This window comes from Muntiacus reevesi, chromosome 19, assembly GCF_963930625.1.
Source record: "Muntiacus reevesi chromosome 19, mMunRee1.1, whole genome shotgun sequence".
NCBI lineage: Eukaryota > Metazoa > Chordata > Mammalia > Artiodactyla > Cervidae > Muntiacus > Muntiacus reevesi.
In genome coordinates this window covers 41,077,641-41,090,513 of record NC_089267.1, presented here as the reverse complement: position 1 = coordinate 41,090,513, position 12,873 = coordinate 41,077,641, and the positions used below count along the sequence as shown (strand labels likewise).

Below are 12,873 nucleotides of genomic sequence, written 5' to 3'. Positions count from 1 at the left end.
AGTTCAGGTTATAGGGTAGAAGAAAGTACTTTTTAACTCCCCAAAAGCCTATAATGGAATTGAGAAATGACATGTGTTCCCAGAAAACCTAATTGAACACTTAACAAATAATACTAGGTCGAACCATATGAAGTTGGCATATCTGACTTGTTTTGACCCACGCAAATGATACTTCACAGTGTTAGGCCCTCAGCTGTGTCCAACTCTTTGCCACCCCAGGGGCCTGGCCCACTCATATTCCGTGGGATTTCCCAGGCAAGAATACTGGTGTGGGTAGCCATTCCCTTCTCCAGGGGATCTTCCCAACCCAGGGATGAAACCTGGGTCTCCTGTATTCTTTACCATCTCAGCCACCAGGGAAGCCTTGATACTTCATCGTGTCCAACGTAAAAGTTCAAAACCAGTTGCTGTCACTCACCTGGATTTTCCACGTCCTTTGGTCCTCTGTGTTGAAGCTGTTGTGCTCAGAAGCCTGTCTGGAGCCTCGGACCTCAGGACTTAACCCCGGGCGATGTGGGGCCCCTGTGTCTTCCTTCAGAGATCTGTGCACGGGCTGTGTCCCTCTTTTCTTCTGCCCTCTGCTGTCTCTTTTCAGCCTTTTATTTCCACACAGGAGGATTTTCTTTCCTCCTAAGCATCACCTCACCTTACTTTGAAGACTTTCCTCTCTTCCTCTTTCTTGCTAGTTTTGGCCAAGGAAGGTCTCTCCCTGTTCTCCACTCCTCTTTTTTTCTTTCCATTCTTTGTGTCTCCTTTATTTCCACTACAAATCATGATCATGCAGTTGGTGGTTATAAAGCCCAGGAATAAAGCTAGTGATAGATTTGTCTGAAGGAAAGGGAAAGAAAAAAACCATGAGTTTTGATGTGAAATAATAATGATCTAAATCTGGTGATAACAAAAGCTCTGTAAAGTCACTTTATAATCTCTGAAAACATCTAACCATTATCTCTTTTCAATTGAATCTGCTTTTTCTCAGTGATCCTTATCCCAAAAAGAGAATAATCTGCACTCAAATAAAAGAAAGACTGTTCCTCAGATTGTCTTATTGCTTTTTTGTTCCTTTTTATTTTTTAAACCAATACTAAACAATTGTGATTCATAATGGCATTCTTTTTTCCTTTCTTTTTTGCTATGGCATACTTGCTTCCCTGATGGCTCAGACAGTGAAGAATCTTTCTGCAATGCAGTAGACCCGGGTTTCATCCCGGGTTGGGAAGATCCCCTGGAGAAGGGAATGGCAACCCACTCCAGTATTCTTGTCTGGAGAATTCCACAGATGGAGAAGCCTGACCGGCTACAGTCCATGGGGTCACAAAGAGTTGGATACGACTGAGCAACACTCTATTTCAGCTACATGAAATTGACTTTTAGGGTTTATTTGGTAATCAAACCACCACTTACAATGTTGTATTTACAGAATAAATCATTTTTGTTGTTAAAAAAAACTTTGGAACACAACCCTTTGGTAAATTAAGATTTACTTTAGTATAAACCGAATAGCTAAGAGATGAGGAAACACAGGTTTCATCACAATCAGTCACATTCTGGAGTAAATGACTTCTGTAATTAGGTTTAATAGAAATTTATCACCAAAGATTACAAAGAGGGAAGGGAAAAGAATTAACAGGCAGCCCAAGCAAAAACGTATAAACAGTGAAGCAAGGTGTACCTAAGGGAAATGCAGATTTCCCTGACCATGACTGACAGGGTGAGTTTGGGGAAAGGAGGGGTGCTTAGGGTAGTATTGGAGAACTCCTCGGGTGGGAAATAGGAAGATTGTTACTCGGACCTCTATAAGAACAATTTATTAAGCTAAATGGAGAGTAGGGACCCAGTGACAGTCTGTTCTTGCCTCCTCTGCATGAGAGATTTTCATTCATGAGAGCTGAGATGACCAATATTAGTCTGTCCTCAGATCTGGCCTCCCGTCCACTTCAGTCAGCACATCTGTATTCCTGAAGTGTTGGTTATGTGTTTTACATTATTACTTCTTGTTAGAGGTGATTTCTAATTAGTTTTCTTTTGTAACATTATCACAAGTTGAAGACACTAATTGAACTCATTCATTAAGTAAATGATGACATTTCTAGTCACTGCCAAAGGCTGTGTCTAGGAGGCCCTTGTGGCATTTACCCACCTGATGCAGGTGATGCAGATGGAGAAAGCCGAAGATGTAATTCAGACAATTATGAACAAATTATTATGCATGTTACATTCATCATCAAACAACTGCCAGGTGTTTGGAAGTCCAGTAAGTCGAACATGATGAAATTGACAGTTATGAAAATTAAATGTAGACACTAACCTCCATAAGAATTGTCTTGAAAAAGTAAAAAAGATATATAGAAACTCATCCTCATATTTTAAAATATTTTTTTAGTTTCACATTATCAAAGGCCATTTACTACAAGCACCGGCTTGTGTGGCGGAATGTTTTACTGTCTTACGAGTAACATTTACAGACTCAATTTTCACTTCTAGTTTTATGAGGCTTACGGATCATCATATAGCAAGAACATATTGATTAGAGCCTTTAAATCTCTGAATTACAGCTGTGAGAATTTTGAGAGCATCTGATTTGTAAGAAAAATTAGTATTTGTGAGTTCAGGAAGTACAGTAAATGCTAAACATTTTTGGTGCAAGGAACAAATTACACAACTTCTCTAACTTTATTGCTTGTAAAAATGCTACAAAGTATTAATGTTTACAGCAATGCAAATATTATCTAAGCTCTAGATTGACAAAGATAATTCTCTGAGTACCTGAAAGAACTAACTAGGGCAGAGAAGTTCAGTGCCAGGTTCTTTAGGGACCCCAGAGTTTCACAAACTCTGGCTAATTGTGGCTGGCAGCAGAGTCATTTTGGTCTAGTGAGCTAAATGGGGCAAAGGTGAACAAAGGAAGCAGATGATGCATAGTAAAGATGCTATAAAGTTGACTTCAAGGTGTGTGACATCACCATAGACTTGTGGAAAATAACAGTAGACATGCTAGACCAGCCTAGGAAGGAAGAGGTGCTTTTGAACCAAAGCTTTACATTGACATTATTTGAAACAGTCATAAATAGCAACAGGCTCGGCAAGCAGCTGTTGTAGTTATGAGTCAAACCATCATGCAAAATGGGGCTTTGTATTCTCTCACCCAGGAAGCCCTTACTAAATGTCTGTGATGTGACAGATGTTGTCAGATGCTGTGACAGAAACAGAGGGAGTTAGTCATATGAACCCAAAAAGGACTTACTGTCTGAGGTGAGAGAGAGTCATCCATGATTATGGTAAAGTTAAAATATAGTAAAATTGCCTATAACATGGGGTGTGTAGGGAAGCTATGTTTGAAGACGTGAACTGGGTCCAGAAGATGGAAGGGCTTGAATACTAAACTGTGGAGTTAAAACTCTACTGTACACAGTGCTGAACCGTCTAATGCTTTTCAAACACAAATGTACACCAGGAAGATGAATCTATTTGTAACGCTAGGATGAGTTGGAGGATGCAGGAGAGACCGAATAGCAAAGAATAGCTGGAAAAAACTCTAAATTGAAGAGGTAATGAAGTTAGGAACTAGGATGGTGGTAGTTAGAATAGACAAGGGTAGATGGACATCATACTGGTGAGGTGAAAGTATGTTCCATGTATTTATAACTGCTGCCCCATCACTTCTTCCTCCAAGGCTCATAGTAGTTTATCTTCAGTTAACAATGTAAATAAGGGAGGATAAGAAAACTAAAGGAATAGTAGTGTCATAAGCCAGAGAGATAATTACTTTACAGATTATATATTCAAAAAGTTCTGTATAATTCTATATAATTACTAACATTTATTCATGATCAGGTATATAGTCCACATTGTCAGAAAGACAACTGGTGAGGAACAGAAAAGGTTTTTTTTTTTACATTTAAGAAAGAGAGAAATCTTCCCTTGTCACTATAGAGAGAACGTTAAACAAGATGGTAGCTTACACCCTTCTCAGTTTTCCAGCAATTTGTCTAATGAAGTGGTCCATGCAGTTGCATCATTAGTGTCTCTCAAAGAAAGCTCAGGTATGATGACAAAGCACCCCTCACCAGTGATTGGAGGTTGAATGATGGGAGCAGAAGAGCTCAGGGTTGACTCCCAAGAGCTGTCCCTGGTGGACGTGGGGCTTCGTTTTCTGGTCTTGTACACAGAACCATATTCTGCCAAGTTTCCTGCTCCTTGCCTGCTCCATGGTTATATAATCACCATTAGCTTTGTTTTGTGTTGCAAAAGATAGCAATTTAAAATTCTCTAGCATTATGTATTTGTTATTTATGAGCTTAGCAAAGTCATGAGTCTGTCTTTGGGGATTATACATGTCATCAAAAGAAGACCTACATTTTCTCTGCCATTAGATTATAGGATTTGACAGCCTTAGAAGAAAAATGCCAGCAACCAAGAAACTTTTTTCTATTTTGACAACTAAAAACTAACCTTATTTAACTTGAACTTTGTAAAGAGATGTGGGGGAAAAGGCCAGGATTTTTAGCAACTCTGAGTGAAGGTGAGAGTTGCTCAGTCATGTCCGGCTCTTTGTGACACCATGGACTATATAGTCCATGGAATTCTCCAGGCCAGAGTACTGGAATAGGTAGCCGTTCCCTTCCCAAGGGGATCTTCCCAACCCAGGGACTGAACCCAGGTCTCTCACTGCAGGCGAGTTCTATACCAGCTGAGCTACCAGGAAGCCCTCAGCGACTCTAAGCGAGATCATGTGCAGTCATTAATGAAACACAAGACTTGTGATAAACCTAAGCCTTTCCTTGAGACCCAGACCAAGGTCTTCAGTTCCTCGGGGCTTAGGGCAGTGATTCCTGGGTGGTTTTGGTCCCTGGTCCTCTATTCTTGCTCAGATTGAGACTCTTCTTTTCTCTGAAACCAATACTAATAAAGCCAAACTTGACTGAGCTCAGCCTGGTTCCAGGGGTGGGAGTGAGGGAGGGGGGTGCTTCACAGTTTGTTAGTCATGGGAAGTGATCACAAATGACAAAATTTGACATATTATTTATTGGTCCTGAGACAGCTTGGTTAAATTTCACAAACTCTGCAGCACCCAAAGCCTAGATTTCACAACATGGAATTATAAGGGCAAAAGTCCCCAGGCTCTGTTGGAGAGAAAGTGATCTGCATTCCCAGTGGTCAGATATGAGGGGAACTTGGACAAATATGAGCGGGACTCTCCCACACAGCACATTGGGAGATCGCTCCCAGCTTTCTAGCCACCATTTAGAACATCTAGTTTAGTGACACACACGGCACTGGGGTTTCATGGCCACTGGTTGTTTTTTTGTTATTTTTTTTTTGGTTGTTTATAGTTGGGTTTATATTCTATTTCAGAAATGATAACTGAAAAATGGTTTGTTTTATGGAAATAATGAGCTATAGAAAAATGTTCTATTATTTGTTAGTGGCATCTGCCAGTTTGCTTGGCAGTACATTACAATAAATATCTTTCTTGCTTTAAAAACAAAAAATCAAGGGGCCCAGAAAGTTAGAAACAATAGAGACCAGCCAAATCAGGGAGCTTTGCTGCTGCTGTTGTTTGGTCGCGATGTTATATTCAACTCTTTGCGACCTCATGGACTGTGGCCCACTAGGCTCCTTTGCCCATGGGATTTTGCAGGCAAGAATACTAGAGTGGATTGCCATTTTCTTCTCCAGGGGTTCTTCCCGACCAGGGATTGAACCTGCACCTCCTGGGTCTCCTGCATTGGCAGGCAGATTCTTTAACACTGAGTCACCAGGTATGCCCCCAGAGAATTTTTACAAAAACACTACTAAAAAAGATGATAAAATTGAAACTCTTGTGTAACCACTAGATGGCAGCACTTCTGCGTTAAAAGCTATTACCATTTGCTGACACAAAATACTTTGATTAATGTAGTATTTTTTATATGTCTTAAACTATGAGGGTGTTTGGATTTTCAAAATGTGGATAAGCATAGAGATTTTATTCATTTATCCATCCAACTGAGGATTTGTGACCATAAAACTCACCTGCAGAGAATTTGAAATCAGCCTCTAAACTGGGAGTTAGATAGGTTCTTTACCCTCAACTCTGCCAATAATTAGTCCTATGACTGTGAACAATGAATGTCTCTGGTCATCAATGAGCTCTACTGCAAAATGAGGTGGTTGGATCACTAGATTTTCTCTGGGGTATCTTTCAATTCAGATATTCTCATTTCTGTATCATTTTGTAATTGAGCCTGATAAATACGCTAGCTTAAAATACCATCTACATGATGCCTAGAAAGTTATAATGCAGCAAATGTTAACTGACATTCATAGGCATAATTAAAATAGCTGGTACTTATTGAGCACCTGTTATGTAGCAGTACTAGACTAAGTGTTTTGTGAGTGTTACCTAAGTTAATTCTCATGACAATCTGATTATAATCCCCATTTTGCAAATGAGGAAACTGGGGCTGCAAGCAGTTAAGCAACTAGCCAAGATCACATGGGTAATGGCTAGCTAGGCTGGTATGACTCTGAAATCTGTGTACACATTGCTATATTTCATGTCTCATTCACGTGAGAAAAATACAAATTTGAATACAACATTGCTTTTGAAAGAAAAACTCATTCTGTAAATCCAAAATCCTTGGTTTTCCAAGGGAAATATATTAGTTTTTTGTTTGTTTTCCGGCAGTGGGATAGATTGGTGTGGTTCTATTGTCACTCTGCCGTTAGCTGACTCTTGGTGAGCCTCAGCAGGGAAGCTTAACATCAGTTCCATGCACGTGGCTAAGCAGTGGGCCCAGAGCCCTGCCAGCCTCGTGGTTTCTCAGAGCCAATGTCACTTCAAATGTGCAATGAGGGACTGCACCAGGTAATCACTAGGGGCCTTTCCAGGCCCTGAATTATTGGAAGATCTGTCCATAATCTGATACAGGGCCTCATATTAGCAGGATTGCTCCGTATATGGTAGCTCCCTACCATTCAGCAATTGCAGCAATGAAATATTAATACTACTACACATTCTACTTAGTGCTGTTTGTTAATAAATTAAAAGTTTCCTCTCTTCCTTTCTGGCCAGCAAACTTATGTAACCTTATAACCACAGTCTTAATTCAGAGGAGTGGCTCTAATACCTGGTGTTTTCAGCTCTCTTGGCCACACCTTTTGTTCAAGTTACAGCTCTGAGGCTTATTAGAACACACCAAGAATTCTTTAAGTAGCCACTGGATGGCAGGAGAGCATCAATTTATACCATAGTTGTTCAGTCACTAAGGCGTATCCGACTCTGCTACCCCATGGACTGCAGCACGCCAGGCCTCCCTGTCCTTCACCATCTCCCAAAGTTTGCTCAAACTCATGTCCATTGAGTCGGTGATGCCATCCAACCATCTCAGCCTCTGTCACTCCTTTTCCCTCCTGCCCTCAATCTTTCCCAGCAGTCGGGTCTTTTCCAAAGAATTGGAGCTTCAGCTTTAGTGTCAGTCTTTCCAGAGTCTGGTCTTCAGGATTGATTCTTTTAAGATTGACTGGTTTGATCTCCTTGCTGTCCAAGGAACTCTCAAAAGTCTTCTCCAGGACCATCGTTCTAAAGTATCAATTCTTCATTGCTCAGCCTTCTTTACGGTCCAATTCTCACGTTCATACCCTAGAAATCTTTTGTGTCTCATTTGTTTTACATGTACATTATCTCTGAACCAAGAATTATTAGATAGAGAAGCTCATAACTTGCTTTATATTGGGCTACATATGTTAAAATGCTCAAGGAGTAGCTTGATGGAGCTGACCCGATCAGGAAAACCTAAGGTGGATTTATAGGAAACAAAAGCTAAAGTTTCATGGGCAACTTCAGCACTTGGGGCCCTAGTGCTATATATTTTGAAAAAGTGAGATACTTTGTTTTCTTTTTCAAGAAGGCCCCAAAATTATATTCTCCTCAAGCCTCACCAAGTTTGTATTTGCCTGGAAATAACAATAAATAACTTTTAATTTAGGAAAAGGCAAACAATTGTATTATTATTAATTTTCTACCAACTTAATCTCCAAGAAGAAGCATAGTAGAAAAGTTTTTGTATTCATATATATATATATATATATAATATGTATAATATATATGTTTTAGAAAACTTATGAATTTTTGCCTAACTAAAAAATTTATGACATTTGATTCCACTTGTTTGACTTAATATGAATAGAATGCTAGATTTCTAATTTAAAAACTAAATATGCAACAAGCAACAAAGGTTTACTATATAGCACAGGGAACTATATTCAATATCTTGTAATAACCTGTAATGGAAATAATTTTTAAAATAATATAGGTGTATGTGTAACTGAATCACCTTGCCGTGTACCTGAAACTGTAAGTCAACTATACTTCAATAAAATATATATATTAAGGAAAAAACTCCAAGAAAGGAAATATGGCTTTTAAAAGCAAACCAAATAAAAAAGGAACCAAAAATAATGGAATAAGTGGGTTAGTATTCCACTTGTTTATGAGTCTGAGTAAAATAAAGTACTTAACACCAAAACTCCCTTCACTCTGGCAGGATAATACCTGTACTAAAAACAAGAAAGCGCAGATTGCAAATTAGCCAGTTAGTAGATTTTCCTCTGAAAAAACTCCAGACTAGTATGGCAATTTGGAGTGGGGAGGGGGATTTTATTTTGTTTTGTTTTTTAACCCCAGAAATAATGTGCTTAAAAAGAGACCAGTAGTGATTATTCAGAAAGGAAGCTCTATTTCCATTTATAAATCTTAGATTTCTCACCAGGGGGCCATACTTAGCCTTTCTTACAACCATCTGCAGCCTACTCATCAGGAGTTAAACTGAAAATATATCCTTTGGAAAAGAAAAATGAACTTTTCGATTGGTCTTTCCGGTTGCGAACAGAGCTTGTTAAGATTTCCTCTTAAGCTAGGGGAACTTGAGCCAACTCATTGGAAAAGACCCTGATGCTGGGAAAGTTTGAGGGCAAGAGGAGAAAGGGGCAACAGAGGATGAGATGGTTGGAGGGCATCACTGACTCAATGGACATGAGTTTGAGCAAACTCCCAGAGATTGTGAAGGACAAGGAAGCCTGGCGTGCTGCAGTTCATGGGGTGACGAAGAGTCGGACACGACTTAACGACTGAACAACAGCAAGGGGGACTTACCTATATCTAGCTTTGTCTGCAACTGTTATTCACGATTAAAATATTTTGTCCACATGATGAGCCCCTGTGTCTACTAGGAGTTAATGTCCTGAGGGTTTGGAGTGGGTTTCTTTACCTTTACCTTGTATGATACACGAAAAGAGATATAAAAATGCTTGCTGAAAGAATGAGAGCTAGATATTATTTAAATTACTGTAGCACCCAGGGCCCCCTCCATCACGATTCTAGGTATTTTATGTCTGTGTAATGTTTCGTGAAGCTTGCGTTTCAGGAGACAAACTTGTGTAATACATTTCCTGGGAGGAGAAGTTCTGTGCCTGCCACTAGAGGGGAACTAGAAAATGCGTCTGGGGCAAGATGCTCCTAAAGCGGAACTCAGCTTGCAAAACCCTCTGGGCCCACACACACTGTGGCCTTTCTTTACCTCCCAATTGAGTCCTGGAGCCAACTTCGAATTAATGGTGCCTGTGACCACATGGTCAGCAGTCATGCTTGGATCTTGGTTTAGAGGAAAAGAAATTCAGCCAACACCTCATCCCCGTCCCCTCCAAGGGAGGTCAGAAGTCACTTGCTGTAGCACAACTCTCTGAAGTTAATGGCTTGGGAATTATGAGTGAAGCAAGGGCCTTGCCTGGGCCACGTATGAGGGTCCTCCCTTTCCTCGGGCCACTGGGGAGCTAAATATGCCTTCTGAGATCATGACCCCAAGCATAGATTGACCCTTGGACAGCAGGGTAAGTCTTGTTAGTCTACCTCCAAGCCAGGTGAGCAAGCAGACTGGCTGGGTTCAACATGCAATGAGGCCAGAATCCTGAATGTTTCTGCTTTGGTAACTCAAATTCAACCGTGCGTATATCTCGGCTCTACATCTTCCAGCAGGGTAGCAAGTGTAGGGGACATGTTACTGGACAGGGAGGTGAGGTGCTAGACACCAACATCCGTCTCCACCCCCCACTCCCTTCCTCATAGAGCCCCAGCTTGTTCCCGTTCCCCCTCTGTGCGGTGATGTCTCTCTGGCCCCAGCCTCTGGGGTAGGTCCCGCAATGGTTTTGGTGTAGACATGAGATATCCAGAGAAGTCTGCTAGGGGGTTTCTAGGGAAGACTTCCTTCCTTCTGAGAGAGATGTGCAGGAAGAGATCATCTTTTCATCACCTGGAATTATCATGTAACAATACATGATGACCAGAACTGTAGCAGCCACTCAATTCAGCAGCAGTGGAATAAACTGATTAAACGAACTCAGTCCACCTTTCTCGCTTTATATTCAGTGACTTATATTTGTGTTTGATTAGGCTTCTGTGAGTTGGCATTTCTGTTACTTGCAGGCCAAAGAATCCTATACTACAGGCAGGGATTGGATCACAAGAAAAGTACATAAAAAGGGAAGCCTTGTTAGCTTTTAATCACACAGTACAGAAGTATTTAGCAGGAAGAGAGAACTTCATTTTGGATTTCTGCCCACCTCCAACAATACACAGCTTAGGAAGCACATGTAGTTCAAGTTTATCACTTCATCTCTAGATTCATTCAATGGGCACATTATTTTTCTCTTCAAAAAGAAAAACTATTAAAAGTGGTAGACTTTCTGTACTTTTCTTTTTAATTTTCCAGTTCATAAAACTTCAATGGTTGGAATCCATTTTCAAGTCTTGTTACCAAGTCTGAGCTCATACTACTCCTAGCACAACAAACAGACCAATAAATTGAGAGACCAGTTGTTGGGGCAGAAATAGTGACTTTATTTGGGAAGCCAGCAGGCAGAGAAAATGTCTGTGTGTCCCAGAGAGCCATCTTACCTGGGTTTGGATGCTAGTTTCTTTTATAAAACAAGGAGTGGGGGGTGAGGAGTAAAGTTTAAAAGGGTAATAGTTGTTGCAAATATTTCCTGGTTCCAACTAGACTCTGGAAGAGATGTGTTAATTGCTTCACTCTGGCAGTCATTTATAGGTGGGCCTTGGTGAGGATGTTTCCCATTAGCTAAATGAGGGTACAGCTCAGGCTTAGGGGGAAGAATTCCAAGATATGGGCTATCACATATAGTTGAAGCTGTAGGCAATCTCCTTTTAGTGATTAACTGTAGCAAATAGAGAAGAAAATGGCAACCCACTCCAGTATTCTTGCATGGAAAATCCCATGGACAGAGGAGCCTGGCAGGCTACAGTTCACAGTGTCACGAAGAGTTGGACACAACTAAGAACAGAGACAATGGAATACAAAAGTTAAAGTAAAAGAAACAGATCCAGTATGGCGTTAGATCTGGTTTTCTTTGTTACAATCCTAGTGGTCTTCACTTGCTTGCTTCTCTTCTTGGCTTATTTGTGAGCAGAAGCAGCACAAGGGCTGTGATTTAGGGTCAGTGGACCAGTTAATAAAAATAAATCTTGATGCAAACATACATCTGTGGTAAGTCTTTAACACCTTCTCAATCATAAGATACTTTTCAAATGTTATGTAATTCTTTGAAGCTAGGTGTATTTTTCTATCCCTTTATAAATGCGATCTGTAATTCCTAAGGAGAGATTTTCCTCTAAGGTGAACTTCAGCACTTACTTTCAGAAGGTAGAAAATTTTTTTAAGTCCTTACATATGGCATGAACATTGCAGGAAGGAAACTGTTCAGAGTGGTTACTTATGCAGAGAGAAATATAATTGGGCTAAAGAAATTACTTTTTATTTCAGTTCCCTTCAATATTGACTGAATTGTACTTACTATGTACAAAAATTGCTTTTAAACAAAATTGGGAAGGAAGACAAAAAGAAATTGTTGCTGTTGAAATACCTTCACATTTTCTATAACACAAAGAATAATGTTTTCTAAAACAAAGAGTTACAAGATGGATTTCTTAAAATCACTCCCATACATTTCTTCCTTGTTGACATTACCCCATTGATTTATGCCTCCTCATCTCTTAAAGTGTTAATTCTTTACCCTACTTTTTATCCTTGGTTCATTGTATTGATAGAAATTCCACAAAGGCTTTTATTTCTTCTGTGAAATATTAAAGCCTTTAATTTTTTGTTCTCTTCATGAGCCTCCTTCTCCTGGTCCAGTATCTTCTTCTCAGTCTTAAGTATATGCTTAAGAAATACATTAACCCTCGTATCAGTTATGATGCTCAACAGCAGGTAACAGATAACACTCGACTCAAAAAGGCTTAAAGAATCGGACACTTATATGCAACGTAATGAGAACTTTAGGGCTAGGGCAGGTCTAGGATTGGTTAATTCAGCTACTCAACAAAGTACTTGAAGATGCAAATTGCTCTCACATTTCTGCCTTGCTTTCTTCTCCATCTCTTTTCCAAAGGCTAATGCCACTCCTGATCCCAGGACAGCTGTCCTATTCATCACATACAGGCATGATGCTGGCCTGCAGGGAAGAACTATTACTTTCTGTAAACTGTCTTTTAAGAGAAAGACCTTCTCATGATTCCTTCAACAGATGTCCCTCACATCTAGTGGCCAGAATTGCATCAGATATAGGGTGAAGTACAAACACTGGAGAATCCCATGAACGGAGGAGCCTGGTAGGCTACAGTCCATGCGGTTGCCTAGAGTCTGACATGACTGAGCGACTACTTAAGTAAATACAAAGACTTTAAGGATCAGGGAGACCTAAATCAATGTGATGGTATCAGCTAGAGAGATAGGTGTGGGCTTATGTCTGAGTCAGTTACTGGTGAGCGGACTCCAGGATTAGACCAATCATGACTGATTACCAGGGCAGGAAGCACAT

The 12,873-nt window shown here is 40.2% G+C and overlaps 1 protein-coding gene across 1 annotated transcript in view; it reads left to right on the top strand.

The window, feature by feature from the left end:
• Positions 1 to 12,873, top strand: part of CRYBG1 (crystallin beta-gamma domain containing 1) — a 228,023-nt gene that overhangs the window by 83,192 nt on the left and 131,958 nt on the right. The window lies entirely within an intron of this gene.